Source organism: Mus musculus, chromosome 4, assembly GCF_000001635.26.
Source record: "Mus musculus strain C57BL/6J chromosome 4, GRCm38.p6 C57BL/6J".
Lineage (NCBI taxonomy): Eukaryota > Metazoa > Chordata > Mammalia > Rodentia > Muridae > Mus > Mus musculus.
Genome location: NC_000070.6, coordinates 11,115,999 through 11,140,144, shown reverse-complemented (window position 1 = coordinate 11,140,144; position 24,146 = coordinate 11,115,999). Strand labels below are relative to the sequence as shown.

The 24,146-nt window shown below is 44.6% G+C and overlaps 1 long non-coding RNA gene, 1 other non-coding gene and 1 pseudogene across 2 annotated transcripts; all 3 read right to left on the bottom strand.

The window, feature by feature from the left end:
- Positions 1 to 5,962: 5,962 nt before the first annotated feature.
- On the bottom strand, positions 5,963 to 6,048 carry Mir684-2 (microRNA 684-2). Its single transcript, NR_030455.1, has one exon. It is a non-coding gene; the product is annotated as a microRNA 684-2 (primary transcript).
- A 90-nt stretch (positions 6,049 to 6,138) lies between these two features.
- Positions 6,139 to 6,927, bottom strand: Gm11829 (predicted gene 11829; annotated as a pseudogene).
- Gm11827 (predicted gene 11827) lies at positions 13,147 to 16,187 on the bottom strand. Its single transcript, NR_151526.1, has 3 exons — positions 16,103 to 16,187; positions 15,726 to 15,896; positions 13,147 to 14,147 (listed from the first exon to the last, which is right to left on the bottom strand). It is a non-coding gene; the product is annotated as a predicted gene 11827 (long non-coding RNA).
- Positions 16,188 to 24,146: the final 7,959 nt, after the last annotated feature.

Here is a 24,146-nt window from a genome sequence, read left to right as displayed (position 1 = left end):
AGCTGGGCCTCTCACCTCTCTGCCCATATCTACATCCTCAGGTCAGAAACCGGGCAGGGACTGTAGAGTGGACTTAGCTGCGTTCTGAGAGACCCCACTGCAGGTGTGCACATGACGTTGGCCCTAAAGAGCAGAAAGTCAAGGTTGGGGGGTGTAGGTCAAGGTACAGTACTTACCTGGACAAGTTTGAATAAGGCTCGAAGTCACTGTTCCATTGCTGTGAACAGACACCATGACCAAGGCGATCCTTATAAAAGAAAGCATTTGATTGGGGGCTTGCTTAGAGTTTTAGAAGGTTAGTCCATGATCATCACTGCAGGAAGCAGACAAGCATGGAGGTGCTGCTTTCATCCTAACCTGTAGGAAGCAATAGAGAGAGAAAAGAGGGAGACAGACAGACAGACAGACAGACAGACAGACAGAGCCTGGTATGGACTTTTGAAACCTTAAGACCCACCTCCAGCAACACACTGCAACAAGTATAATCTCCTCATCCTTCCCAAACAGTTTGAATAAGTGGGGCCATTCTTATTAAAATCACAGAGGCCCTGTGGGGAGGGGGGGAAGAAGAGTAAGGAGAGGGAAGAGAGGAGAATGAAATGAAGGAGAGAGGGAGGAAAAGGAGAGAGAGAGAGAGGGTAGAGGGTGAAACCAGTGGAGCCATAGAGCAAGGCTGATATGATATTCCCTCATATTTGTCTTCTGACTTCCTTCTAAAAAGGATTTTAGTGGCACCATACCACTGCTCAGACAGTGGTCAGAGCCACTGCAGACACACTGTCCCGGAGGAAGTCATCCTGCCCACCTCTGTGACAAAGACTAGCTTAGAAGTGCCTACTTGTGTGTCAGGGTCAGCTTGGCAGGCACACTGTATTCAGGCTGCTCACAAACGAGGAAGAGTCCCCTGGTATTTCTAGTCCCTTGCACAGATTTCACATAGTCACATGTCTCAGGCACCTCAGCCATTTCTCCCGGGTTTCTGAGACCTAACAATGTGCCCAATATGTATGTTTTAGTCATCTACAGACTACAAATATAATGAAGGTGAAGAATTTTATTACCTAGTGATTGCATAATGTAATGATTACTCAGGTTTGCTGTGATCCCAGAGCAAGCAAACACGCTTTGCTGCCCATCTTGTGAAGGTCTAGGAGGCTGCTGTGTAGCTCAGTGGTAGGCCTCTCGCCTAACATGTGCAGGGGGCTCTGGATTATTCCCCAAGACTGAAAGAAAAAGAAAAAAAGTGTAATAGTTATACAGTACATAATACTTAATAACAATCAATCATGTCCTAGTTTATGAATTTACTGTGGTACACTTTTCATCATTATCTGAGAGTATACGCCTAATTAGAAGAAAAGTTTAATGTATGCCCAGTTGGGTATGGTAGTGCACAATGCAGGAGCCCAGGAAGTAGAGGCAGGAGAAAAGACACAGGTTCAAGGCCAGCCAGGTCTATGGATTAGGTTCCCAGGCAATTATGAGACCTAGCCTCAAAACAAACAAACAAACAAACACCCAGGGCTGATGATATATCTCAGTGTGTAAAGGCATTATTTGCAGACAAGCCTGATGACCTATGTTCCCCAAATCATATATGATAGGAAGAGAACAGATGTAAACAAGTTGCCCTCTGACCTCACATGCATAGCATATACCTTTTAGAAAGCAGCTTTTCAGGAAAGTGTTGAGAGCTAGTGTCTGAAATAGCTTGTCAGGGGAAGGAGGCACGTGTGGGATGCATATGTACACATCCACGTGTACATACACACACATACATATATACACATCCACGTGTACATACACACACATACATACATTCACATCCACGTGTACATACATACATACATACACATCCATGTGTACATACATACACACATACATATATACACACATAATACATACATACATACATACATACATACATACATACACAAAACAAGTGAACATGACTCTTAAATTTTTTCTGACCTTCATTTAAAAATGAAGAACATGCCAGGCAGTGGTGGTGCACGCCTTTCATCCCAGCACTTGGGAGGCAGAAGCAGGCAGATTTTTGAGTTCGAGGACAGCAGGGCTACACAGAGAAACCCTGTCTTGAGAAAAAAAGAAAAAGAAAAGAAAACAAAAAAGAAAAGAAAAACATGTATTGGTAGCACATGCTTTTGATCCCAGCACAGATCCTCGGGAGGCAGAAACAGGAGGATTTCTGTGAGTTTGAGGCCAGCCTGATATACATAACAACTTCTAGGCCAGCCAGGGAGACCCTGTCCCCAAAGCAAAACAAAGCACCAAAACCCATCAAACAGACAAAAACCTATCCATGGTTGGAGTCCAGCAGTACAGCGCTTCATAGGTCGGTTTTGCTGTGTGTTCCTTGCATTGAGACCTGAGTCAATATTCCAGTGCCATCTAGTCTTGCATACGTGCACTCCTACTTTCTGTGACAGTCACATAAAGATGAAGATCACTGCCCAGGTCCCTTCTCCACCCTTACCAGCACATTACTCAATATTTAAGACTTCTGACTCATTATAAGACAAACAGCTATAATACTTGTTTTCTGGCAGTGTCTCCTCCACATTTGTCGTCTCATGCCCAACTGCAGCTAGTTCATAGATGCTAGATCAGAAAAAGAAGGTTCTGATTTGCCAGGGTAAATGCCCTCTTGGAAGCTGGTTTCTGAAATTTTCAGTCTTGAAGCTGAGTTAGGGGGTTGGGATGCAGCTCAGGTGGTAGGTTGTTTAGCAAGCATAACACCCAGGATTTGATTCTTTGAACTGCACAAAACAAGGTGTAGTGTCTCACATTTGTATTTCCAGCACTTGAGAGGTCTGAGGCAGGAGAATCCTGTTATGGCCTGGGCTCTCTGAGACCTTGTTTCAATAGAGAAAGGCTAAAAGTTTTGGTTAGTGGCATAGAAAGACATAGAGTGTAAAATCAATGTCAAGGAAAATGAACTTCTGATTGTAGAAATAAATGCAGGCTGGCTGTGGTGGAGAACATTTTTGGTCTCAGCCATTGGGAGACAGGCAGATCTCTATGATTCAAGGCCAGTCTGACTTGCATACAGGGTTCTAGACCAGACAGGGCCACACAGTTAGAAGTCAAAAGAAAAGAGGTACAATTTGAACATTCATTTCTAGTGACTGTCTCCAAAGAGAGTGGGAGAAGTGGGCTGTGGTTGTGGCTGTAATCCCAGGACTTGGAGGTAGAGACAGGAAGTTCAGGAGTTCAAGGCCAGCCTATACTGTATAAGAAAAAGAAAATTCTCTCTCTCTTTTAGTTTTGTTTTGTTTTGTTTTGTTTTGTTTTGTTTTGTTGAGACAGGGTTTCTCTCTATAGCCCTGGCTATCTTGGAACTCACTCTGTAGACCAGGCTGGCTTCAAACTCAAAGATCTGCCTGCCTCTGCCCCTCCCACTGCTGGGATTAAAGGTTTGTACCACCACCTCTCTGAAAGAAAATTTCTAAAGAGGAATACTAAATGACTACCATGTAATTAGGATTGCAGTATCTAAGCATGAACTGTCTGTGGTATTCATTCTGGCTTCCGGCTCTCACAGCTACATGACTGAGCAAGCTACATGATTTTCAGGGGGATGGAGGGGGGAGAAGGCTTGTTCATTAAACTGGACTATCCTAGGGGTTATTTTTTCCCCATTTCTGTGATAAAATACTCTGACCAGAGTAACTTAAGGGAGAAAGGGTTTTTTGACTCTGAGTTGCAGGTTAAAGTCTATCCTAGTCATATTATGTGTATAGGCAGAGAGAGAGCAGCAGATGCACGCATGCCAGTGAGTCCAGGACTAGGGGATAGTGCTGTCCACTATGAGAAGGTCTCCCAGCCTCACTGTAAGCAAGACAGCCCTCTGGGTGCTCAGAGGCCACCTCCCAAGTGATTTTAGGTTTTGTCAAGTTGATAATTATCACCATCATGAGAACTCCTTTACAAGGTCATTGTGAGCGTTAAATGAATCTGTAAAGAGCTGTGAACAACAGTACACAGCCCATCATTCCTCCTCTATAAGTGGTTGTTAAATACCATATTAATAAAGTAAAATGGGAAGGTAATCTTTTTTTTTTGCAGTTGTTTGTTAAAGCAACCATCACAGAGCCAGCATGTAAATAGATCTGTGGCAACAAAGCATGAGTAGGGAGCCTTTTAAAGTTACTTCATTCATTTGTTTTGTGTTTGTATATGTGCAGGTATGCTTGTGTCTCCTTCCCCTGTCAAACTGTGGTTAGTTCACAGACACTAGATCCAATTGTTTAAATATGTTTATGAAAATAAATTATGTTCATGAGGTCTGCATACTACTATGGTAAAACTTTATGATATAAAATTAAAGAAAAAGAGAAACATTCAGGAGTTCAGGAGACTCTCAAGAATATTAAACAAGAGTATGACAAAAATGAGCCATGTTTCATAGAAGACAGACGGGAAGAAAATGCCTAGAAATAGCGGTCACACTACTGCAACGAGAAAAGAGTGATGTTTAATTCTTCTTGTATGTTTATGTTTTGTGTACATCATCTCTAAAGGAACTTGGTCTTCTGTGGCGAGTAGGGAAAACAAAACACAGGTGTCAGACTGGTTTGGTCAACCACAGAAATTACCCATAGTAAGAACTGGTGTGTGGGAGATAGCAAAGCTCAAAAGAGCTGACTGGGTGTATTCTGAGGAAGGTGTGACTGGGATGTACCTATTTTAAGGAGAAAAATAATGTCATGAGTCAGACATGAAGTCTCATGTTTACTCTCATTGTCTCGATTTTTCCAGCAACAGCCTGGAAAATACCCTGACTTAGGGTTTTTGTTTTGTCTGTGTGTGTGTGTGTGTGTGTGTGTGTGTGTGTGTGTTTGTGTGTGTGTGTGTCCCCTTCTGTCCAGACCAACTCAAGAGAGAAACAGTTTATTTTGGCTTACAGTTCAAGGTACAGTCCCTCATAGTAGGGAAGTTAAAGCAGCTGTTTAGATGGCATCCACCATTTGGAAGCACAGGGAATTGTTGCTGCTGCTGCTGCTGCTGCTGCTGCTGCTGCTGCTGCTGCTGCTGCTGCTGCTGCTGCTGCTGCTGAGCTCCCTTTCTTCAAGAATATAGTCTGGGATCCCAGCCAGGGAATGGTGCCTCCCACAGTGGGCAGGTGGTTAATTAACATACTCAAGATAATCCCATAATGGCATGGCCCGAGGTCCATCTCCCAGGTGATTGCACGTTCAGTCAAATTGATGACAACCATCACTCTGCCTTTTGTTTGGGCTTCCTGTCACAATCATAGAGTTCCCAGAGTTTCATATTCTTTTTGTTTGTTTGTTTGTTTTCGAGACAGGGTTTCTCTGTGTACTCCTGACTGTCCTGGAATTCACTCTGGAGACCAGGCTGGCCTTGAACTCAGAAATTTGCCTGCCTCTGCCTCCCGAGTGCTGGGATTAAAGGAGTGTACCACCATGCCTGGTGAGTTTCATATTCTACTCAAGAGAAGCATCACAAGATCCAGGCCTATGTCAGTCAGCAAAGCATGTTTCCTATGCCTTGTGATTGGCTTGAAGAAGCAAATAATGGAAACAAATTAAGTTGAAGCCATTACAACGAGGCTCATTCCCACCACCATATTTTTGACTCTTGAATATGAACCTCTGTTTGATTTGTTGGTGCTAAGGATCAAACTCAGGCCCTGGTGCTTGTACGTACTCTTCCGCTGCTGTAGGTGCCCAACAATTGAACTTGAAACTGGCTGGCTGAAGCAGTTTTTGCCATCTTGTGTCTATGTGCAACCTGAGAACGAAGCAGAAGATGGAAGGGAGCAGCCATCTGCTTTTAGCCAATGCACAGGAGCACTGACATTCATACTCCAAATCCTAGCATGCCAGAGGCAGGATATCTTACTCCAGGTTTTATTGCTGTGAAGAAACAACATGACCACGGGAACTCTTTTTTTTTTTTAATTCATTTTAAACAACAAGACACTTGACTTGAAGGGAAAACTATCTAGGATCATTTTGTTCAAGAGTAATTTATCCCTACTTAAAGACAGATTGCCCTACATGTAACAGCTACGTACAAAAAAGTTATAAAATTGTTCTTGGTTTTACAATGATAAATAAAAAACATTAAAATTCTCCAACTGAACAAGGTATGCAAGGATTTGGTATTGTTGGGTTCTTTTGTTAAAACAATGAGAGCAAAATAACTTACTGGAATATAAAGATAAGAGCTGAATGAGCGTGCCACTAATGGAGAAGGGGGTATTTTCACAGACCCAGTACTTCCCTCCAGACCATCTCCATCTGATGTCAACCAGGACAGAACATTGGCCATTTAGTTTAAAAAAGAGAAAGAAAAAAAGAGCACTATGCGTGTGCACATACACCAGTTACTTTATGTACAATAAAGAAATTGGGACAGGGAAATGAAAGAAGAGAAAACTATACTGTGGTAGTCAGGATGTGGTGGGACCAAACTGTGGCTTTCTAATTAAGAATGTATTCTTGGTCTACAAAAAAATTCTGGAGTAAAGAAGCATGGCTTCCTTTTTAGTAGACACCTCCAGTCTGCTGCTGGAACCCATCATTTGTATCTTCATCCTCTATATTCAACTCTGCAGGTGTGTCTGTTTTGTTGATTGGTTGCCCATCAAACCGGAATCTGATCTGCCTCATTGACAAACCCTGCCGTTCACAATAGGTTTTCATTAGTTTACTAAGTGATGTATGCCTCTTAAACTGCACCTCAGAACCATCCTGTCCCGAAACCTTCAAATTAATATGATCATTGTTCTCCGTCTTGACTCCTTCCTTGGGTTTCTCCCCGGCCATGGCGAGCACAGGAGTCTCCTCAGCTGCCGCTTCACAAAAGAGGCACCAGGTCCGAAAAGAAGGAGCACACAAGCACCACCAGGAGCAGCAGGAGGCGGCAGTGGTGGACGAGGCAATGGGCACGCTGACCTCGGGAACTCTTATAAAGGGAAACATTTAATTGGGGCTGGCTTACAGTTCCAGAGGTTTAGTCGGTCATCATCATGATGGAAAGCATGGTAGCTTGCAGGCAGATGTGCTGGGGAAGGAGCTGAGAGGTCTACATCTTGACCCGCAGGCAGCAAAAGGAGACAGTGTACACACTAGGCATAGCTTGAGCATAGGAGACCTCAAAGCCCACTCCCATAGCGACACACTTCCTCTAACAAGGCCACACCTCCTAATAGTGCATTCTCTATGGCCAAGCATCCAAACACGGGGCTATGAGATACCTATTCATTCAAACTGATGCACTGCAAGTTTGAGACCAGCCTGAGCTACATAGAAAGACGGTGTTTCAAAAAACCTAGAATAGCTGGGGCTATAGCTCAGTTGGTTTACTTGCTGAGTATGCATGAAGCCGTAGGTTCTACCCTCAGCACACATAGGCTGAGTATATTTATGTGTGTCTGGAATCCCAGAGCTCAGGAAGTGGATTAGGAGTTCAAGATCATCTAAACCTACATAGCAAATTTTAGGCTCACCTGGGCTACATGGGACCCTATCTCCTCAAATAAAACAAAAACCAGAAAAATAATAAAACCTTTACTAACTTTCCAGTTCAATGGTCTGGTCCTCTTAAGATTATAATTTTTAAAAATTATTGTTGTTGTTGTTGCCTTTTGAGACAGGGTCTTGTGTGGATCCTGGGTTGACCTTGAGCTTGAAGCAATACTTCTGGCTCCAGAATGCTTGCATTATCAGTAGGCACCACCACACCCAACTTCCAAATAGAGACTTCTGTCATTTAGTGTGTATTATCTTCTTGGGTAGGTGGACAGAGTGTACCAGGTAAAAGGAACTGCTATAAAAAGGCCTTTCATCTGTGGTGTCACAACAGGGAGGGGACACCTTCTCCAGCCCTGTGGTTAGGTGTCAGCATTTAATGAGCCTAGACCTCTATCTATGGGCTCCACGCATGTCCCTTGGAAGGACTGAGTGACTAAAAGGATCTGGAGGTGAGTGCTCACTCCTGCAAACTGTCAGCCTGTGCTGAGCCAGGTTGTCTCCAGGTGACCAGTTCCTGATGGAGCTAGCTCAGGAGAGCAGAGTGTCCAAGATGGTTCCTTCCACCAGTTTCCAGAAGCAAAACTTACAAAAGCATGAGGTTCCTCTAGAGTTGCGTCCCACAGGTGACCACAGCACCAAGGCTCCAGGAATTCATCTGCTACCATCCCCTGCCCAAGTCTACCTTGATGAGCTGTGAGTCTGTGTTCACCTAGAAGAAGACAGCTGGCTCCTGCATTCCCTCTGCAGCTCAGAGGGCAGAACAGCCCTACCACATTCTCTGGACTCTAGGAACCTGTGCAAGCAAGTTCCCTGGGAGACCAAAGAGAAGAGTCACCATTTGGCTACAGAGATTTGGGTGGCCTTATTGGGGAATTTGAAGGCTTAATTGGGAAAATGGTGTTTGAGAGCTATCTCTGAGAGAGGGCTTTTTGTCTACAAACAATGTAAATGGGGACGGGCTCCCAGGCTGAGGGAACCCCAGGTACAAAGACAAGAGGTAGGAAAGGCCCGGGTGATCTTGGAGAGGTGTGTGTTTAATAGTGGAGTTTGTGTGGAAGGCGGTTTTAACAGCTGGATGGTGACTCTTGTACATAATGTAACAAAGCAGAGTTAAGAGGTGTGGATTCTGGTGGCAGACAGACCTGTCTGGTCAGCCCCTCCTAGGGAACAAGGCCAGGTGCCATTCTTCATGACTTTTCCTTACTGGTAGAGCTGCCTCTCCTAAACGCTGGAAATGCTAGATAATCATTACCTGGCCTATTTTTCAACAAGGTTGTGGCTATATGATCCAGCTGTAGCCAAGGGGGCTTGAAGGGAAAATCTGTAGAGGGATTTCTGGAAAGTTATCTCCCTAGTCATTGTGTGACAGAGTCAGCTCTGGAGCTATCACAATTATACTGTAATCCTGGAAAATACGAACTAAAGCTGCAGGCTAAGGTGCTGAGGGTACAGAGAAGACACGGTACTTTGTCGTCAGTGACATTATCGTGACTCTCTATGTACGCTCCCCCATGTTTGAACTTTCATGTTGCGTCTTATTTTTTTAAATCTTCGTTAATATTTACCAAGTCGTGTGTAATGGGATTGTGGGAGAAATGAGACTAGAATCAGAGCATGGGTGACCCCAGAGAGCCTGCAGGAAGAACCCTTTATTCTAAAAGGGGAGGGTGGCGCTGGGGAGACATCACAGGAGCTGTTCCAGAGAACCTGAGTTCAGCTCCCAACACCCACATCAGGCAGCTCACAGCCGGCCATTACTCCAACTCCAGGGGGTCAGATGCCCTTTTCTAACCTCCAAGGCCACGGGCACACATGTGGTATATACTAAAAAAGACACAGACACAGATACAAACAGACATTTAAAAAATAAAAATAATCCCCTCCCCCCCCCCCAGAAAAAAATGGTAGAAGAAAAGGAGTAAGAAAGAAAGAATATTCTAAACTTGGTGGTGCATACTTGTAGTCTCAGCACTTGGAAGTTGGAGGCAGAAAGATCAGAAGTTTAAGACCATCCTTAGCCATATAGCAGTTTTCAGGCCAGCCTGGGCTACATGAGGTAATGTTTTTAAAAAGGGTGGGAGGAGAAGAAAGAAAAAGATACAGCTTGGGATTAGAGACACATGCTTAGCATACAGGAAACCGTGCATTCAATCCAGAGTAACAGCCCACATTGAAGAACTTTAGAAACCCTGTGTCCTCAGTGTTTATACTTCATTGGTCAGTGATATTTCTAATAAAACAAAACATTATGAACTACATTAGTTATTCTCTATTGTTATGATAAAGCCCACGACCTAAAACTACCTGGAAGGAAAGGGTTGATGTCCTCTTACACTTCCAGGTAACAGTCTATCACTGAGGGAAATGAGGCAGAGACTCGAGCAGAGGCTGTGGAGAAATGCTAGCTTAATCTGCTTCCTTAAAGAGCACATGACCACCTGCCCATGGGGGTCACCACCCACAGTGGGCTGGGCCCTCCACATCAATGATTAATCAAGAAACTGTCCTACAGGCTTGCCTGTTGGACCATTTTAATAAAGTCATTTTCTAAGTTGAGGTTTCCTCATCTCTAATGACACTAGTTTGTGTCAAGTTGACAAAAAACCAGCCAGTACAAGTGCAGACGATGCTCACAGGGGCTCTACCATTAGGCTTAAGAATGGTGCTTCCTTCCGGGCGTGGTGGTGCATGCTTTTAATCCCAGCACTTGGGAGGCAGAGGCAGGTGGATTTCTGAGTTTGAGGCCAGCCTGGTCTACAGAGTGAGTTCCAGGACAGCCAGGGCTACACAAAGAAACCCTGTCTTGAAAAACCAAACACCAAAAAAAAAAAAAAAAAAAAAAAGAAAAAAGAAAAAAGAATGGTGTTTCCTGCCAAGCCTGATGACCTGAGTTTGATTTTCCAGGACCCACCCAGTGGAAGGAGAGAACATATGCTTGCAAGTTGTCATCTGACTGTCACATACTACATGGCACACCCACTGCATAGTATATAAATAAATGTAATTTAAAAAATTAAAAATGAGTCGTTTGTTCTTCTTGCTGTCTATGCCCAAGCCTTGGCTCACCACTCGGAGCCAATGACTCCACGATTTACTGCTCGTGTATTTCTCTGTGGCTTTTCTAAATTTGGATAAACCCCTGGAGACACATAGTTTCCAGTTTCTAAGCTGGCGTGACCATATGTTTATATGCACTGTGCTCCAACTTGCACTGGTTTTGTTTTTGTCTTGTCCCCCAGTCACCTTCTCTAGCAAATCAGGATGCAGGTCTCCCCTGCAGGAGGTCCCTGGCCACAAGTACACCATCACCTGTGTCTCAGCTACCACTGAACATTACAGTAGAACAGGAGCAAGCAGGCAGGAGTCAGAAAATATTTAGAATTTTATCTGAGCACACCTGGATATGTTTAGAATCATCAACAGGGACATTCCTGGCTTGTAAATCTGCCCCGTTGTCAGCAAGTTAGTCTAGGATTCCTGAGTTAGAATCCCCACCTAAGAGGCTGTGATCAGAAAGGAAGCCAGAAGCCGGGCGTGGTGGCGCATGCCTTTAATCCCAGCACTCGGGAGGCAGAGGCAGGCAGATTTCTGAGTTCAAGGCCAGCCTGGTCTACAATGTGAGTTCCAGGACAGCCAGGGCTACACAGAGAAACCCTGTCTTGAAAAAAAACAAAAAACACAACAACAAAAAAAAAAAACCAGAAAGGAAGCCAGAGATAGACTACAGGGTCTCCTGATGTTGCAGCTCCAAGTGCTGCATAAGCTCTGGCAATGCTTTCCTGTTTATTTCAGCGTCTCTGTCCTAACGTTGAATTTCACTCCTGAGTTAACTTGGTCATTTCTATTATCTTTACTGTAGCTGCCTACTCCAGGATCACCCCACCCAAGGGCTCATCTAAGTGTCTAACAGTATCAGGGAGACACAAGCAGTCAGGCCTAGCATACCAGTGAGGCCAGGGTTTGATATCCAGCAGTGCAAAAGCAAACAGACAAGCACCAAAACCCGCTGAGGTGTTGTAGACTGCCGATGCGTTCTGGAGCCCGTACTTGGGCCTAAGCTGAACTAGCATGACCTATTGACCTCCCTGTGTTCCACTTCCATAACCAGAGCCTCATTTTCTCTGTCCCTCTCAGTTCCCATGAGGCCATTCTAATGACGGTTGGCTTGTACAGAGAGAGTCAAAGAAAGGGTGAGCCGACACTAACCAACAATTACAAAGACTTTAAAAATTGAATTCTTTCCACCTTTGAGATGTTTCTTTTCTTTTTCTTCCAAAGTGAGAAGTCTTTTGGATAACTACCAGGTACCCAGAAAGGTGCCCAGCTGCACTGCATTTGCATTTCTTACTTTCATTCCTGTTTGCACAATTTCTTAGGCCAGTGTGTTGTGAAAGTAGACATGAATGTGCATTTTTAAATTATGGGACTCCGAGGCTTGAAAGGAGATGGCTCAGTAGGTAAAGATGTATGCTGTACAAACACATGACCTGCCTGAGTCTAGATCCCAGCTCCCACATAAAAGCTCCCTGTGACTGCTCACACCTCAAGCCCAGCACTATAGGACAGCGGGTCAGAAGGCTCCCTCAGGCTGGGTGGTTGGCAGTCTAGCTCCAAGGGCAGTGAGAAACTATGTCTCAGAGGAATAAAGTAGAGAGTGATAAAAAAAGAGTCTGATATCCCCCCTCTGATTGCCACTCAAACATGAGCACACACACTTATATACACACATATACACACCAGTCAGAAAATTAAAACAATGGTGTTTAACCAGCCTTTAACCCCAGCTGTCATGAGGCAGAGGCAGAGGCAGAGGCAGAGGCAGAGGCAGAGGCAGAGGCAGAGGCAGAGGCAGAGGCAGAGGCAGAGGCAGAGGCAGAGGCAGAGGCAGAGGCAGAGGCAGAGGCAGAGGCAGAGGCAGAGGCAGAGGCAGAGGCAGAGGCAGAGGCAGAGGCAGTGGGATCTCTGAGTTTGAGGCCACCCTGGTCTACAGAGCTACTTCTAGGACTGTCAGGACTACACAGAGAAACCTTGTCTTGACACACAGAAAGAAAGAAAGGGAGAAAGAAAGAAAGGCAGAAAGAAAGGAAAAAAGAAGAGAAAGAAGGAAGGAAGAGAGAGAGAGAGAGAGAGAGAGAGAGAGAGAGAGAGAGAGAGAAAAGGAAGACGAAAAGAAAGAAGCTTTCCTTGGTCCCAACCCCCCAGCCTAATTACATGCTTCAGCTTCCTCACTTATGTGATGAAACACACCATCTACCGAGCTAGCGAGCGGGCAAACAATGCAACACCTCAGGTGTGGCTCAGCACAAAGGAATGAAGTGCTGACACTTCCGGCAACATGGGTGAGCCCGCAAGACTGAACCATGTGAAGACGCCATGCACAGAAGCACACACGACTGTGTCATCTGGCTTGTATAATGGATAGGACAGCTGAATCCACACTGACAGGCAATAGATGAGTAAATTAATTAGTGAAAATGTTCTTAAATTACCATGATGATGTTTGTATTCAAAACTCTGAAAATACTAAAAGAAATAATTGCCTGGTACATTGTAAGCAGTTAAAATACACGGTGTATGAGCTATATCTTACTAAGGCAGACAAGAAAACAAAAACACGGGGTGGCAGTTTACATTTATTATTATGGTGATTGGAGGGGTACACACATGCCACAGCACCTGTGTAGAGGTCAGAGGAAACCTTTGTGGAGTTGGTTTTCTTCTTCCACCTTGTGGCGCCTGGGGCTTAAAGTCAAGTCATCAGGCCGTCTTGGCGGCAAGCCTCTGCTCACAGAGCCATCCTGACAGCCCTGGAACAGTCATTTCTATCCAACGTAGACAGGGGAAGCTTGGTGTTGTGAGTCTCACGCCAATGGTGACCAGGGCTTGGCCAGTTCTGAGTGCCGTCAGTCACAGTGTTCTTTCCCCTTCAGACTGCAGAGGGGAAGTTCTGTTTTCTAAGACTCAATCAGTGTCCTGAGTTCCATGAGAGTGATGAGCCTGGGAGAGACATCTAGAACCATAGCAACCTAAACCTTGGCTCCAGAGAGGGACTTTGGGGGAGGCTGAGAGGGAGGCTGTGTTCCCAAGACAAGGATAAAGATTCATAAGGTGGGATTATGGCAAGGGTCCGTGTGGCTTGGCATTGTGCGAAATGGTGTTAAAGATAAAAGTCTCCAACGCTGAGGAGGAACGGCTGCATCTGTTTCTTCATTTTTGCCAGTTGGGGAAGGCCTCAAGCTTTCCAAGAAGTGCTGATCTGAAGAGACAGGATCCCAACTTCATTAATGTCAAATGCTGAAGTCCCTAAAGATTCAAGTCCTGGCCGTGGTGGAGTGTACCTGTAATCCTAGCACTCAAGCTGAGACAGGACCAGGAATCCAAGGCCAGTGCGGGCTACCAAATGGGGCTATGTCATAAATAATCACAATCCTGAAAGATTAAAATCCTGAAAGCCAGACATGCCCAAACGTAAAGGAGGGGCAGAAAGCCAAGCTCTGCGGTGGGGCTGGATGCATTTTGGGTTAGATGCAGGATGGGGTCTGGTGTAGACATTAGTGTGGGATTCTGAAGTACATGCAGAAGGCGCACCCTCATGTGATGCTGTCTTAACCATCCAGGGCCCTGAAAAGAACAAACACAGAAGCCTAGCTGGTCTCTCTGGAACCTGGATGCTCTTTCAGCCTCAGGGCTGAGAGTTGCAAGGTTGGCTTTTCTGGTTCTAAGGCCTTTGGACTTGGCACCTTGAAGAACTGCCTGTGTGGGAGTGAGGGTTCAGGTAACCCTCCCCACCCCCTACCCCAGCCCCCACAGTCCCGGAGCCTAGCCTGGAGCTTCCACTAAGCTACATTCCTAGCCCACGGTATCTCAGGGTCTACAGCTTTAGAGCTGGATGCCCTCAGACAACCCCAGTGATAACTCTATGCATTTTGCTTTTTGACCTATTTCTTTATGAACACCATTTATCTTTTTCAAAACTGTTGTGCTGTATGAGGATTGTTAGTATGTCTGGATATCTATGCCTGCAAAGATGTGTGTTGTGTAAAGTCAAGTGCCTGATGAAGTGTTGGGTCCATCTTGTTTTCCGTGTGCCTCAGGTAAACGCTCCTTTCACCCTGTGGTTATCTCAGTGTGGTAGCACACATCAGTAATCCTGTACTTGGTAGGCAGAGGCAGGAGGATCAGGAGTTCAAGGCCAGTCTAGGCCACTTGTGATCTTATCTGGAAATAAAAATGTAGGATTTTAGGATTCAGGATTATAGCATTCAGAGCTGTATGTTTTCCCCAGGATAATGGTAGTAACCTAGATCCCAGCTGACAATGTGGCAAGATTAAGTCACTGGAAAGAATTAAATTATTAAAGAATCAAATTATTTGAGGGCATCCACTTTTTTATGTGGGGTTTGAAGACATCCATCTCTTACATCCCCCTACCCCTGGCCCCAGTTGGAGAGTCAACAAGATAGCTATGTGGTCAAAACTAAACCAAACAACAACAAACAAACAACAAAACATGTGTTGTACAAAGCACAGTGACCTGAGTTTTATCCACATGGTAGAAAGAAAGAACTGATTTCCTATGGTTGTTCTTGGACCTCCACAGGAGCATAGTCTACGCACGACACATCCCCAATACATGTTTTATAAGAACTGTAAACAGAACCTTTCCACAGCACCACTCTGTGTGTGTGCAAGGGAATGTGTGTATGTGTGTATGTGTGTGTGTGTGTGTGTGTGAGAGAGAGAGAGAGAGAGAGAGAGTGTGTGTGTGTGTTCATGCATGTGGAAGCCAGAGGTCAACCCAACCTTGGGTGTCATTTCTTAAGTACATCTCATTTTTAAAAAATTATATATTTCTATTATATGTGTATGAGTGTTTCCCTGTATGTATGTATGTATGTATGTATGTGCACACATGTGTGCTTGATGTCCATTGAGTCTAAAAGAGAACACTGAATCCTCTGGAAATGGACTTACAGACAATTGTGAGCTCTGAATCCTCTGGAACTGGACTTACAGACAGTTGTGAGCTGCCATGTGGGTGCTGGGTACTGAGCAGCCAGTGCTCTTAACTGCCCGACCCACCTCTCTGGTCCCTGGCTTGACCTTTTTGAAACAAGATCTGTTACTGGAACCCGGAGCTCACTGATTCAGGTAGGCTGGCTAGCCATTCATTCAGTGGGTCCCAGGGAGGCACTTTACCAGCTGAGCTGACTCCTGGCCTCATCTCTCAAGCTTTATACGTAAGTAACAGCTGTGAAGGAGTGGTTGACGCTAGCCTTGGTTGCTCATTCCTGTAATCCCAGACCTTCAGAGGCTGAGACAGGAGGATTTCCAGGAGTTCCAGGTCAGCCTGGGATATAGTGTGAGACCCTGTCTCAAAAACAAACACAAAATACAAAACAGAACAAATCTTCAGAATCAGACTGTTCACAGTGACTCAAAGCCTGAACATTTTTACATAGAAAATAAATCTAGTTTAAGACATGTTCTCATGGCAAGAATAAAGATCATAACTGGTTAACAAAGAATCTGGACTACCCAGCAATCTGAAATGTCATTTAACTGGCTACCAGTACCTTCTCCCAGCCAGCAAACCTCCAGGAGTCCCAGTCTGGGTTTAGTCCTTCCTGCCCAGGAGCCCAGTAGCGGGACAGCAGAAGCCTGACCCAGGACCCGGTTTAGCTTCAACTTTGATTTCACATCTCGTTACTTGCTCACTTGGACACTTTGTCCTTAACTCTAAACTTCAAAAGTCTCAGAAAAAAAAAAAAGGAGTTGCCTCAGGGAACTGCATGTACCACACAAAGCAGATCGTGTTTCCACCCCTCCTCCACTCACCGCTTCCAAAACAGACCTCTGAGAAGCCAGGAAAACAACAGAGGAACCTCCGAGATAAACGGAAGTTGCCTGCGAACCCAGCTCGCTCAAGCTCAGCAAGTATCTCCCAGGCCTGGGCTCCTGGTGTCGGGGACACTGTAGCTTGATTTTCCTGCCTTTGATACCGTTTGTCTTGGATGATAATTCTGAAGACCTGGGGCCAGTATTTGCTCACAGAGCAGCTTGACGGTTGTAGCTGCATGGATTTAGGAGACAAAGGGAGGCTAAAATCCAGCTGCAAGTCCCTAGCTGTGGGGTGGTGATTTGCCAAATGGCTTTCTTCACCTCTAACGGTGGGAACGGTACTAAGGTTCACCTCAGATTTGTTGTAACGGTGTAATGAGGGTGCATAAAATGAAGGAGAACATCTTCTAGAACATTCCTGTTTATTCTTTCTAGAAACAAATTGTTTCTCTTTCTTTGCTTACTTTTTTTCTTTAAAAATATTATCTGTGTGTGTTATATGTATTGTGTGTGGTGTATTGGGGTATTCACGTGTGTATACATCCGTGCTCGTGTGTGTGTGTGTGTGTGTGTGTGTGTGTGTGTGCGCGCGCGCGCGCGCGCGTTTTGCATGTGATGTGTGAGTGTAGCATATGTGTACGGGTACATCTGTGCAGGCACACAGTACACACACAGAGGCTAGCGAATGTCCTGCTCCCTCGAGATGCCTTATCTCTCACTGAACCCACAGCTGGACTGGAGGTCAGCAAGCTCCAGCGATCCTCTGCCTTGCCCCCCACCCCCACTGATAACATTACAGGATTACAGGCTCACCCCACCACACCAGGGGTCTACAGACTTGAAACCATGTCTTCCTGCTTACCAGGCTCTGATCTGTTTAGCCTCTTCTGGGATTGTTGTTTTGTTTGTTTGTTTGTTTGTTGTTTAGGCAGATTCTTAGCCCAAACTGACCTGGAACTCACTCCATAGCCCAGTTTGACCTTAAACTCACCTCAGCCTTTTGAGTGTGCTGGGATTACAGGCATAAGCCTTCACACCTGTCCCAATTCAATTGTCATCCACCCAGACCTTTGTCTAGCAAATGTAAGCAAATTAACTATAGGTGTATATGCTATACTTCTTTCATCCCTTTGCTTCCAAAGAGAAAAGAACACACAACTGCTCAGTGCCCTGCTTTTCTGCCTAATCTATCTTGGAAATCTTTCATCTCTCTGTCAAGAGAGCTTCCTCATGCTAGATCTCTCTATAACAGCTCTATGAGATGCTAGTGTGTGGCTACAGCACAATTTATTTAACCAGCCTTTATGGGAAGACGTTTGGTTTATTTCCAAGCTTGGCTTATTAACGGTGGCAGTGGTTATCTGTTGTGCCATTTGGCAGTATGGCCAAGGAGTTGATGCCTTTGAAATTTTTAAGAGCAATTTTACTGTTGTATAATTTTCTGCTCTTGTAATTTTGATACCGTTTGCCCAGTTGTGTCATTTTGTGATCCTCAACAAGGCATGAGGGTGTGAGTGGGATTCTGATGTGAGTCCTTCCAGAAGATGGGGCTGGACGGCCCAAAGAGAACTTTTACTTTCTGTCCCTAAAAATATGACAGAAGGCAGGTGTGATGATACATACCTTTAAGTCCAGCACTCAGGAGGTGGCTAAAGTTAGGGAATCTTATTTCAAGGTCAACCTGGTCTGCACAGAACACTTCAGAACTCCCTCGACTACATAAAAAGACTCTTTTTTTTTTTTTTTTTTTTTTTTTTTTTTTTAAAGATTTATTTATTTATTATATGTAAGTACACTGTAGCTGTCTCCAGACACTCCAGAAGAGGGCATCAGATCTTGTTACAGATGGTTGTGAGCCACCATGTGGTTGCTGGGATTTGAACTCCAGACCTTCGGAAGAGCAGTCGGGTGCTCTTACCCACTGAGCCATCTCACCAGCCCTAAAAAGACTCTTGAATGAAAAAAAAAAACGTTTATGGTAGACATGAGGGAGAACATAGCCAGAGGCAGAGACCTCTGGGAGAGTCCAGAGTGGCCATGACCCTGAGTCAGGAGTGTGTGTGAAGATAGCAGGGAACCAGGCTCTACAGCCAGGAGACCCAAAGGTACAAAACCGGCAGGTAACCAAAATGGTGGGATTATATAGGGAAGAGCAGCCCAGCCCCCTTAAATTCAGGATAGGGGAGGGATATGGGGCCAGGAGGACCCTGTAATATGTAGGGATTGGGGGATTGCAAGGGAAACTGGTGGCCAGTGTCCACTTTGATGCATTAAGTAGGCACCCTTGGCCATTTTCCCAAGTTTGAAAACTGACAATTCTGTTGCAAAAAACAAAACAAACAAAAACCAAAAAAACTATATCTTTTAAAACAAGGTTTATTTTTATTTTATGTTTATGAATGTTTGCCCACATGTGTGTTTGTGCACTATGTGTCTGGTGCCTGCAGGGGTCAGACGATGATGTCAGATCTGGAACTGGAGTTACAGGTTGTTGTTGTTGTCTATGTAGCTGCTGTGAGGATAACCCCTGGTCTCTGTAAGAGCAGCAAGAACTTTTAACTACTGAGGTATTAACTCAGCCCCCAACTACGCAAGTTTTAAGGAACAACCTATGGACATATTCTTCTTTTTTTGGTTTTTGTTTTTGTTTTGGTTTTTGGTTTTTGTTTGTTTGTTTGTTTGTTTGTTTTGTTTTTTCAAGTCAGGGTTTCTCTGTATAGCCCTGGCTGTAAGAGAGTTTATTCAGAAGTTAAACATGAACAAACATAGCCTAGGGACACGGGTTTAAGTTACTCTAAGTTCTGTGTTCTAACATGGTAACAGTTTGATGAAGTTTTTATAGTACTCAGAGGCACCTTTCAGTACATAGATGAGAAGATTAGATGGGCAAGTTAAAGCAGGATAGCTGTGGCCTCAGATGGTGGCAGTGCTCTTGTGGGTTTGGTTGGCTGGAAATCTGCTGTTGTGTTGGACATCCCAACTGGTTTACACAATGGTCACAAAGCTGTTAGGTCTCTTGCAGAGGATGGTAAGAAATGGCTATTAAGAGAGCTAATGGCGCTCCCTGATAACTGGTTATTAAGCTCTTGACCTCCCACATCCTAACCTGGACAAAGTCACAACACCCTTTCCTTCATCATAACATGTTTAAGACATCGAAAGGCAACTTCCGTTTTAAGCCATGGACTTGTTGGGCCACAGAATTTTCCTCCTAGCACAGTAAGCAATGGAAATCTGCAGTTAGGGTTTCATGGTCTCCTTAGTCAATATTTAGTCATTACCCCCACGCCCCAAGAATCCAGCACCTCAAGTGCTGTGAACTACTTTGTGTCTCAGTTAACATCTGTTAAGAACAACAGCTGCTACCCAGTCCCCAGCCTCTGAAGGCTCCTCTTTTGGCTTTGGTGACACCAATGTTCTTTCAGCTCATATAGTTTTCTATTCTTCACAATCTTCATTGGCCCTGAAAAGCAGGCCTGAGGGGCAGCACCTATTGAAGGCTGCTGATGTATAACAACAGAACCTCAACCCACAAGGAGCCCAGGGTGTGGTAAGAGGCCATAACAGTTCCTTCTCTCTGCAGGGAGGGAAGGGGGGGGGGTTGCTAAAGCTGCCAGGAGAAAGTTCTATAAGCTGAGTGACTTAAACACCAACACTTATTTACTTAAAAGATTTGTGTATGTGCTTGTGTGCATTGTGTATGTGTGTGTTGGTGACCACAGAGATTAGAAGAAAGCAATGGATGGGTGTCTAGGAGCTGGAGTTACAGGCCGTTGTGAGCCACCACTGTCACTACAGTGGTACTCTGAACCTGGACCTTTTAAGAGCAGCAAGCACTCTTGGCTACTGAGCCATCTCCAGCCCCCAAATTAATTTTGTCACAGTTCTGGGGAACAATAGTCTGAGATTAAGGACTCAGATCTTTCTGAAGCTTCTCTCAGCCTAGAGACAGCTGTCTTCTACCCAGTATGTCCTCACATAGGTGCCCTCTATTCCTGCCAGGGGCCCATCTCTTAGAAGGTGTCTTGGTCACCACAACCAAGCAACTTGGAAAAGGTTTAACTGGCTTCACATCCACAGCACTGTTCATCCTCAAAGGAAGTCAGGCCAGGACCTCAGGCCGGGCAGGAACCTGGAGCAGGAGCTGATGCAGAGCCCATGGAGGAGCTCTGCCTACTCCCCGGGTTTGCTTAGCCTTCTTAGAGAACCCAGAACCATGATCTCACAGATGGCACCACCACAATGGGATGGGTCCTAATTGATCACTAATTAAGAAAATGCCCTACAGGCTTGCCTACTGCCTGATCTTACAGAGGCATTTTCTTAGTTGAGGCTCCCTCCTCTCAGGTGACTTTAGTTTGTGTCAGATTGACATAAGACTATCAAGCACAGGGCTGGTGTAATGGCTCAGCGGTTAAGAGTGCCGACTGCTCTTCCAAAGGTCCTGAGTTCAAATACCAGCAACCACATGGTGGCTCACAACCATCCGTAATGAAATCTAATGCCCTCTTCTGGAGTGTCTGAAGACAGCTACAGTGTACTTACATATAATAAATAAATATTAAAAAAAAAAAAAAAGACTATCAAGCACACAGGACATCAGCATGTTGGATTAGGACCCACTCAAATGAGCTTGTGTGGGTGTGGGTGTGTCTGTCTGTCTGTCCATGTAGCCTCAGGAATCTACCCACCTCTATTGAAGCATCATCATTCATGGGCCTAGCGTTTACCTATTATGCTAAACGGTTGAGGCTGGTGATTTCCTGGGATCCCACCTGTCTCTGCCTCCCCAGTGCTGGGATTATAAGTCTCCCCCCCCCACCCCCGTTTTTACTTGAGTTCTAGAGCTACAATTAAGATCTTTATGCCTGTGAGGCAAGCACCTTACTAACTAAGCCTCTCCGTCCACTAATAGATTAACTTTTTATACTTACTTGTTCTCTCTCTCTCTCTCTGTCTCTGTCTCTCTCTCTCCCCTCTCCTCCCTCCCTCCCTCCTTCCTCCCTTCTTTCCTTCTAAGACAGGCTCTCAAATCCCAGGTTGGCTTTGAACTCACCATGTAGCTCAAGATGACCTTGAACTCTTGCTCTCCCTGCTTCTACCTCCCAAGTACTAGGATTACAGGCATGTGCCACCCATCTGGTTTGCTGACATTTAATTTGAGTAATAGATACAGCATGTATATGTAAGCGCTCCAAATATGTGCCTGGTGACTATGATGGTCTGAAGAGGGCATTAGAGCCTCTAGAAATTGAGGTTCAGGGGCTTGTGAACTACCATGTGGGTGTAGTTCCGGGGTGCTCCCAGGTCCTCTGCAAGAGCAGCAAGTGCTCTTAACCACTGAGCTGTCCAGCCTGTCTTCTTTCTTTCTCTCCTTTTCTTTTCTCTCTCTTTTGTTTCCTTATTGTTTTTTCACAGTTGTAAGCTATATCATTAATTCATTTGAGAACTCTCTAATTCTGTAGGCACATAGGGTGACAAACTTCCCTCACGGCTGATTTCACTGCGTCCCATAGGTTGCATTTACTGCTCTCACTGTGTCCAATGGGTGGTTTTTTTGTTTTGTTTTGTTTTGTTTTTTTTTTGTATGTTGTATTTTCATTTTCACTTGATTCTAGTAATGCTTCTATTCATATTTTCTTGGAGCCACTCATTGGTCAGTATTATGTTATGTAATCTCCACATGTTTGTGTATGCTCTAAGATTTCTCTTGTTAATTTATAATTTTATTCTCTTGTAATCAGATGGACTACAAGGAATTATTTCAAATTTTCTATGTTTCTTAAGACTTGCTTTCTGGCCTAAATAAAATACAATCTTATTTTAAAGAAAGTTCCACGGAATGCTGAGAAAAAAAATGTGTATTCTTCAGTGTTTGGACAGAATATTCTATATATGTCTGTTAAGTTCATTTGATCTGTGTTGTCATGTCATGTCATTCAGAATCCCCCCAGTATTTGTCAGGACAACCTGTATCTTAGTTACTGGTTTGGTTTTTTGGGGTTTTCTTTCTTTCTTTCTTTCTTTTTTTTGAGACAGGGTTTCTCTGTATAGCCCTGGCTGTCCTGGACCTCACTTTGTAGACCAGGCTGGCCTCGAACTCAGAAATCCGCCTGCCTCTGCCTCCCAAGTGCTGGGATTAAAGACGTGTGCCACCACGCCCGGCAGTTACTGTTTTCTATTCCTGTGATGAAACACCATGACTAAGGCTACTTATAATAGAGAGCATTTAACTGGGAGTTTGCTCGCTGTTTTAGGTTAGTCCCTGATAACCATGACACTGAGTGTGTTTGTTGGCAGGCAGGCAGGCAGGCAGGCAGGCAGGCAGGCAGGCAGGCATGGTGCTGAAGAGGCAGCTGAGTGCTTATATCTGACCCACAGGTTGGAGGCAGAGAGAGCAAGACTAGACCAGGAATGGTCTTTTGAAACCTCAAAACCCACCCCCAGTGGCACATCTCCTCCAGCAAGGCCACACCTCCTAATCCTTCCCTAATAGTTCCACCAATGGGAGGGGGCTTGGGGGGATGGGTCCCAAGCATTTATATATATAAGCCTATGGGAACCATTCTCATTTAAACCACCACAACCTGTCAGTTAATGAAAGTAGGCTATTGTAGTCCTCACTCCTACTGAGCTGGGGTTAATCTGTGACTTGACCTTTAGTAGTATTTGTTTTAGGAAACCCAGTGTACCTGTGTTCAGAGTATGCAGGTTTAGAATCAGTGTCCTCTTGATTGGTTGTTAGCTTAATCAATATGAAGTGATCATCTTTATCTTTCCTTTCTAGCGTTGGGTTGAAGTCTACTATGCCAGATATTTGGGCAGTGACACCTACTTGTTTCCTGAGTCCATTTTCTTGAAATTATTTTCCCCATCATTCCTCCCTTGGGTAGTATCTGTCTTTTGTGGTGAGGCAACAAATAGACCGTCCCTGATTTTTTAAATCTGATTTACTTGTCTATGTCTTTTGATTGAAAAATTAGTGTTCAGAATTATTATTGAAAGTTGTTGGGAAGTGGTGTGCACTTTAATCCCAGTACTTAGAAGGCAGAGGCAGACCAGATCTCTATGAGTTCAAGGGCAGCTTGGTCTACAAAGCTAGTACCAGGCCAGACCGGGCTACACAGAGAAACCTTATCTCAAACACCACCAACAAAACAAAAACAAAAAACAAAACAACAACAAAAAGAAATTCTAAGATAAAGCAAGCTGTATGTTGACTCTGGCCACCTGGTTGATTTTTATATTGTTCTGTCATTGTGTCATCGTAGGACCCCATCTGCTCCCCCTTCCTCCTCCCCCCATCCTCACTTCACTCTATTAATTTAGCGTGACTTATTCTTGCCTCTGGCCTACCTTGAGAGTGATTTGTTTTTCTCTTCAGTCTGTATGAGTCCCTTAAGTATCTTCTGTAGAGCTGCCTTCATGGTCATAAATTCCTTTCATCTATTTTTATCGACCGAGAGTGCTTAGTTTTCCTTTAATTATGACAGATAGCTTTGCTTGGAATACTATTCTGGGTTGGCAGTTGTTATCTTTTAGAACTTGAAATACATCATTCCAAGCCCTCTGGCTTATAAAGTTTCATTTGAGTAATCTGTTGTTATTCCGATGGGCCTGCCTTTCTGACTTGACGTTTCTCTCTTGCTGTTTTCACTATACCTTCTTTATTTTGTTTATGTAGTATTTTAATTATGTTACAAGTGGGAAGGTTCTTCTCTGGTCTTGTCTGTTTGGTGCCCTGTTTTGTGAGACAGTCTCACTGCGTATTCCTGGCTG